The sequence below is a fragment of the Trachymyrmex cornetzi genome, unplaced genomic scaffold (genome assembly GCF_001594075.2).
Source record: "Trachymyrmex cornetzi isolate Tcor2-1 unplaced genomic scaffold, Tcor1.1 scaffold39, whole genome shotgun sequence".
Lineage (NCBI taxonomy): Eukaryota > Metazoa > Arthropoda > Insecta > Hymenoptera > Formicidae > Trachymyrmex > Trachymyrmex cornetzi.
This window is the reverse complement of record NW_017298640.1, coordinates 437,983-446,057: the sequence shown is the minus strand read 5'-3', so window position 1 is coordinate 446,057 and position 8,075 is coordinate 437,983. Positions and strand designations below refer to the sequence as shown.

Here is an 8,075-nt window from a genome sequence, read left to right as displayed (position 1 = left end):
TGTCCGTTAAGGTCAAAATTCAAATCTTTTAAGGTTAGGTATTAAAAGTTCGTACACACGATACACACACTGCACATATCGCGTTCCATTTAAGCGTGGTAAACTGTGTTTGAGTGTGTTATACTGTGTCGGTTTGTGTCTCCTAAAAGGAAAGCAGCCTATGTTAATCGGAGTTGGTGAAAGAGGCCCTAAAGCCCGTTTCTACCACTTTTGCCTTAATCTCCAGTTTAGCCAAGCTTTCGTTAAAACTAAACCTAGATTTGACGCTGATTGGTTTCTACCACCGTTACAATGCAAACGTTTAGCTAAACTAATAACCTATGTGTCATAACTTAAAGAAATTACTAAATCTCAGTCGTTGATTGGTCCAATATTGGTTCTAACAGTATTGTACGGCAACGTGCAGCATCGCGTTATGTGAATACTCGTATAAGGAACATAACGTTACAAATTAAATTAAAAATGAACGTAGAAGACGTAATAAGTAATAAACAACGTAAACGTGCTGCGAATTTTCGGAGGCCGAGAAAATTATTTTAATAAATTTAGTAACTCATTATAAAGATGTGATAGAAAATAAAAGATCTGATATGATAACCTGTAAAAAGAAGGACAAATATTGGAAAATAATAGAACAAAAGTTTAATAGTACATCTTCTACTGAATTTCGAAATTCATCAATTGCTCCATAAGATGCTGCTTTATTTCTTAAAAAAGAATTATTTGTATTAATTTTAAATTTATATTTGTAATTGTAAATATTCGTAAAATAATTTCAGAAAAAAATTTATTTATAAATTTATTTTATAATTTTTTTATTTACTTGTCAGTCCCAAATTCTAATTCATCTCAAATATTTTCTAAAACTTCTAACACTGATGCTTTACTCAATCGAAATCGCATTTTAAACTCTATATCGTCCAATTCCTCAAAATAATTAATACGTTGTTTAAATCTTCTTTTTCTTCTATTAAATTGTTCAATAATAATAACCTCGTTATCGGAAGATGACAGTACGAGGTTATATGGCATGTTTGACACTAGTAATATTTCTAACCGCAGTTCAACTACCTCTAAACGGCCAAAATTGGCCGTTCAATTTAAACTCAGTTTATATACGTTTAAACTAAAGAAAAAAGTTGGCAGAAACAAATATTTTGCTGAACTTTGGTTAATTAAATGTCACTAGGGATTAACTCTTTAAACTGCATTGGTAGAAACGGGCCTAAGGGTCTTTTTCACCAACCTCGGTTAAGTCCAACCGACCATTACATGATTGCCAACTTGAGGACTATAAACTATAGACGTGTTTCAATTTTAACCAAAGCGTGCATTCGTTTATGCAGGGGTGGCACCCAGTTGGACACGGCTCAATTGGACACGAGCCACTCACAGTGCTTGAGACTACAAAGCTCCTAAGCACCGGTCGATGTGATTGGTGGTGTCCAATCGAGCCGAGATCAATCGGGATCACCCCCTTCTTTATGCGCTAACAGCTGCATAACCCCGGATCTACAATAGGGTTTTAAGTCTTAAGCCATAAGAAATGGGCGAATCACAGTCGCTTATTCTTCTCGGATTCGACTGTAATTGGTCAGTTTCTTACGGCATAAGGCATGAAACACCTATTGTAGATCCGGACTAAATGAATGCACGCAAAGACATAGAGAATGGACTGCGCGATCCGTGTGTCAAAATGGTCGATAGGGATGAGAGGGACCGTGGCAGACGGGGGTGGCACCCAGTTGGACACGGCTCAATTGAACACGAACCACTCACAGCGCTTGAGACTACAAAGCTCCTAAGCACTGGTCGCTGTGATTGGTGGTATCCAATCGAGACGTGGTCAATCGGGATCACCCCGCAGACGACCATTTCTATCTCTTTCCATTCAATGGTATAATGGGAGAGAGAATGAGAAGGAGATTGGCCATCTCCCACGATCCCTCTCTCTCATTATTGTCGACCACATTTAATACATTACTTAGATACGGATCGCGCAGTCCATTCTCTATGTCTTTGATCTTAACCTCTTCCTTTGGTGCCGTCAATATTGTGCCTTGTGCTCTGTATCCGAAATTTGCTTAAAAGTTCTTCAAATTCTTAATAAGATAACTTGAGTCGTAATCGTAAGTCGTTGTCGTAGGTCAACGCACTAAATACAGTTTGTCATTAAGAAAAAAAAAGTGTTCTTAACCTGTGCTTTTATAACTTGTACATTTATGTACATATTAGTACTTCTTATAATGAATGAATGAAATTATTAATTTTTACTTTTTAGTTATTTTACTTATTTCAGTTTTTTTTTCGGTTATTTTTTTTCAGTTATTTTACTTTCTATTACGTTACGGTACGTAAAAATTAAATCCAATAAATAAATTTTTTCCTTTTGAGTAAAATTTTTTCTCTTTATATTTTTCTGTCTATACTTTAGTATCTTATTAAGAATTTGAAGAACTTTTAAGCAATTTCGGATACGTAGCACAAGACACAATATTGACTGCACCAAAGGAAGAGGTTAAGATCTGATAGAGCGAAACACGTCTATAGTTTATAGTTCTCAAGTTGGCAATCATGTAACGGTCGGTTGAACTTAACCGAGGTTAGTGAAAGAGACCCTAAAAATTAAATGCATCAATATCATTATTTATTGAAGAATACATACATGCATACATAGTTATAAATTATCATTAAATTATCGTTTTTTTAACTTATTCGTTTCCTTCTCAGAATACATTCTATGCATGAAAATGCACAAATTTACAAAATTATAGGAAAATGGGAGGACAAATAGGTAATTGTTTAGAATACAGGTCCCCCTCATCCCCCTAGAATCTTAATAAAAATACTCATTCGACGTGTTTTCACTCAAAACGAAAGAATCTGGTAAAAAAAGCAAATTCACTGCTTTAAAAGCAGAAAAACGCGACAGTCAACCTCGTGAATCAAATTATTAAGCGTTAAAGTTCGAGACTTTAGAGGTTAAAATATCTGTCATCTCGACTCGATTAACTTAATTGACGATTAATTCAATCAGCAGAATTATTATTATAGATAGAAGATTTTCATTACTTTTATCACAATTAAAGTATAGGAACGCACAGATAGAAGTATATCATGAAGAGATAAGGTTAAGAACGATATACAGTCTTGATTTACTGTTGACTACATTGCTGATTGAGTTAATCGTCGATTAAGTTAATCGGCGTTGGTAACAGTCGCCCTAAGCATTCTTCGTGTAATTCTCATATATGTGGTTCAAAGGCTTCTTCATCCTCTTCATCCAGTAATAAAATTGCTACCATGTATATTGCTATTTGATTTTATTTTTGTCTTTGGACTGTGCAAAATTATGCACAGTCCAAAGACAAAAATAAAATCAAATAGCAATATACATGGTAGCAATTTTATTACCGAAAGTTGATCTGCGTTGGTGGAAATGGACCTCAGTCGGCTGTGGTTCCTCTCTCGCTCTATTTCTCAGATCTCACCATTCGATAAAAAATTTCTTGCTAAACAAACTCCCGTGAGATTGTTCGCAATTGCACCATGATGAAAGTTAGGGAATCATGTGAGATGGCTCACATTTTTATCATGAAAAAAATTAGAGAATCGATACCAAGGGGTGGCACCCAGTTGGACACGGCTCAATTGGACACGAGCCACTCACAGCGCTTGAGACTACAAAGCTCCTAAGCACTGGTCGCTGTGATTGGTGGTGTCCAATCGAGCTGTAATCAATCGAGATCACCCCGATACCAAGCATGCCTAGCCGCTTTGCTGTCTTGAACTCGCCCATTCTTTCATTTTGAGTGAAAACGCGTTGAATGGGTGCATTCAGTACTATTACTGTTCACTGAGCGCTCAGTGAGCTCTTGCATCTGATTAGCATATTCCGTTAGAACTAAAAATATAGACCAAAGATGTAAGAGCTCACTGAGCAGTTGTAGTACTGAGCATGGTGGAAATACATAAGGTGAGTCATTCCCACGAATGCGCAGTAGCCCGTAAAGTAGAAGGGAGCAGACAGCCAATCACATTTGCCCCATTTCTTGAAAATCCAAAATGGCTGACGACATGCTGTCACTAGACACAACTTAACGCGCATAAAAAGTTGGGTAAATGTGATTGGTTAATTTTTCATATCCCCCATTTTTTGCCGCCATTATGCGCAATGACTTACCTTACGTATTTCCACTAGGGATAGGCGATGTTCAGAAAAAACAAAGCGTTCAGCAGACTCAACAGTTTTGCAACCGTTTTGTGATTCTTCGCTGAGATAGGACTATTCCTTTAAATCTAAAAGTATAATCCAATCAGTGCGGCGAATCATAAAACGGTTGTAAAACTGTTGAGTCTGCTGAACGCAGCCATCGATATGAAAATATTCGGTCACAAAAAACATCGATATTCGAAAATCGATTCATCGATTTAAAATCGAAAAGTATAAAGCACCGTAAATAGCATCGTATGTTCCATCACGCTTCTACTTATTTTGTACTCGTTCCAACAAATGGCGGCTTCCGGTCGAATCCGTTCCATTCTCTCTTGATTCTGGCTGTGTTCCAAAATTTACTGCCAGTACTGAAAATCTATAAAACACGTAACATAAACTATAGATTTTTAGAGTATCAATCACGATACTTTATCCCTAGGATGGAAAGTAAAAAGTGAAAAATTTCTCCATTAATGTCAATGGTAAAAATTTTCACTTTTCACTTTCCATCCTAGGGATAAAGTTTCATGATTTATACCCAGTACTGGCAGTAAATTTTGGAACAGTCTCTTTCTGCGCCATAAGGTCGTAGTTCGTGCCTAGAGAAATCCCAGTAAACACAATGTTACAATCAGATAACTGTAATATAACACAGTGGCTGCGTTCAGCAGACTCAATAGTTTTGCAACCGTTTTATGATTCTTCGCTCAGATTGGACTATTCCTTTAAAACTAAAAGTATAAACCAATCAGCGCGACGAATCATAAAACGGTTGCAAAACTGCTGAGTCTGCTGAACGCAGCCAGTGGGGTGATCCCGATTGATCACGGCTCGATTGAACACCAATCACAGCAACCGGTGCCTAGGAGCTTTGTAGTCTCAAGCGCTGTGAGGGGCTCGTGTCAAATTGAGCCGTGTCCAACTGGGTGCCACCCCAGCCAGTGTGTTGTATTACAGGGTTGCGTTCGGAAACATCACCTGAGTGTCCCCGCGTATCGTATTATCTTTGTTGTTCACTCAGTATTAAACAAGGATAAGATGATACACGGAGACACCCGGGTGATGTTTTCGAACGCAGCCCAGATATATTGTTGAGCTGACAATGCATGTTACATGTACGTTACATGTAACATTGTGTGTACTGGCAACCGATATTGGTTAAAAATTAATCGGACATATAGGGCCACTTTCACCATCGTCGATTTTACTTAACCAGTCTAGTCACTAATGAAATAGAAAGAGATAGAACTATTTCTATCTCTTTCTATTTCATTGCAGTTACTAGGCTGGTTAAGTAAACCGACGATGGTGAAAGTGGCCCATCAGAGAAAATATCGAGTAAAAATATTCGTTTCAGCCAAAGAAAACATCGATATATCGATTAATCGTTTAACATCGCCCATCCCTAATTTCCACCATGGTACTGAATGCACCCAATGAGTACATTTTTATTAAGATTCTAGGGCTGCGTTCAAAAACATAACCCGGGTGTCTCCGTGTATTATCTTATCCTTGTTTAATACTGAGTGAACAACAAAGATAATACGATACGCGGGGGCACTCGGGTGATGTTTCTGAACGCAGCCTAGGAAGGGGACTCAGGGGGGACTCGTATTCTAAATAATTACCATTCACTGCTTTAAAAACAGATTCACTGATGATACAAAGAATTTGTGTGTTTAAAGCAATAAATGTCAAATAGTACAGGACTCTTAATTATTCAAACTACAATACAAAAGAACCGTTTGCAAGCAATTTATGGTCTCCGTGGGACGGAGTGATCCCGATTGATTACGGCTCGATTGGACACCACCAATCACAGCGACCAGGTGCCTAGGAGCTTTGTAGTCTCAAGCGCTGTGAGTGGCTCGTGTCCAATTGAGCTATGTCCAACTGGATGCCACTCCTGTGGGACATTCATCAATATCGATATACAATTTGGATAACTTTCATCGAATCACTATTTGTGCATGATGATAGATATGAATTTTAAGGTTATAATTTGGTTTTTTATCTGAGGATGGCTCAATTCAAGAGCCGAAACATGTAATGTAATTTGTTTTATAATGCGTTATTAATAGAGATTTTATACATTTTATATTTTATACATTATTGTTCTTGCATTTTATATGTAATTACGTTAACTCTTATATGCCCTATATTTCTTTTGTATTGTCGTTTAAAGCAATAAATTTGTGTTTTTAAAGCAGTAAATGTGTTTGTAAAACAGAGAATTGATGCAATTAAAGCGGAACGTATATACATAATATTGGCTGCGTTCAGCAGAGAAAGCAGTTTTGCAACTGTGTAAAATTCTTCAATATGATTGGTCTTGCCCTTAGTTCCTCATTGGATCTAAATGTATAAACCAATTATATTCAAGAATTTTACAACTGTTGCAAAGCTGATTTTTCTGCTGAACGCAGCCATTGTATAGAGTCGGAATGACAGATATCTTAACTTCTAAAGTCTCGAACTTTAAACCCTTAAACACAATGCGAAGGAATAGCGATAGCGATAGGAATAACACAATTTCAACCTATCAGAAAGTGTATATTTTAGTGTATCTGATTTCTGATTGGTTGAAATCGTGTTATTCCTATCGCTATTGCTATTCCTTCGCATTGTGTTTAATGGGCCTTCTACAATAAGCCGCAAGTCAGAAGTTCTAAGCGATCTTAAAGCTGGAAACACAATAGACACAGGCAATAGGCACAGGCAACAGGGAATAACGAGCAGTCCAATCAGAGCTTTGGGATATAAGTTCGATATTATATCACAGAGCTCTGATTGGACGGCTCGTTATTCCCTGTTGCCTGTGCCTATTGCCTGTGTCTATCGTGTTTCCAGCTTTAAGATCACTTAGAACTTCTGACTTGCCTATTGCCTGTGTCTATTAGGCCTGTTCTTTGTGGCTGAACTTTTGCACCAGTTCATCGTTTTTCCTTTTCTATCCGGAAGGAAAGAAGAGGAAGAAAGATGAACTGATGCAAAAGTTCAGCCAAAAAGAACAGGCCTATTGTGTTTCCAGCTTAAGTCATAATCGGTGAAGTTGGCCAATAGCCAACTTGAACGACTTGGTTAAGACTGGTTAATGCTGGGTCTACAATAGAAGTCGTAGCAGTCGTAGGGTCTTAAGTCGTAGAAAATTGATCAACCATAGTCGATTATTCTTCTCATATTCTACTGTGATTGGTTAATTTTCTACGACTTAAGACTCAACGACTGCTACGACTTCTATTGTAGACCCCGCTTAAGGCATCGTCTACAATACACGGAGTCAGAAGTAAGAGTAAGAAATTGACCAATCACAGTCGAATGTGAGAAGAATAATCGACTGTAATTGGTCAATTTCTTACTCTTACTTCTTACTCCGTGTATTGTAGACGGGCCTTTAGACTTCTGACGTTCTGACTTGCGACTTATTGTAGAAAGCCTATAAGGTTTAACGCTTAATAAACTCGATTTACGAAGCCGACCGCCGCGATTTTTGACCAATTCTTTCCGTTTTTGTGAGAAGAATAATCGACTGTGATTGGTCAATTTCTTACTCTTATTTCTTACTCCGTGTATTGTAGACGACGCCTAATGTAGAATGGACTTTAGAGCCATTTCACACAACTTGGAAAGCCGTATAAACGTATGCAAAAAAAATCATCCAATTGTAGTTTACGTTTGTCTTTATGACAGAAATGTGATTGGATTATTTTCTTTATGCATATGGTTATGCGGCTCTGCAAGTTTGTGTGGAATGACACTTAAGCGGGGAGCACAGATTCTTGCTTAATGCATGACACATGAGGCATAAGAAATTGAACCAACCAGAGTTCTCTATTACATGGAAGGAAAAGAAACGGAG

General features: G+C 37.5%; 1 protein-coding gene across 1 annotated transcript in view; it reads left to right on the top strand.

Annotated features, from left to right (window-relative positions):
* The window catches only part of Acbp1 (Acyl-CoA binding protein 1), a 14,202-nt gene that overhangs the window by 1,212 nt on the left and 4,915 nt on the right, over positions 1–8,075 (top strand). The window lies entirely within an intron of this gene.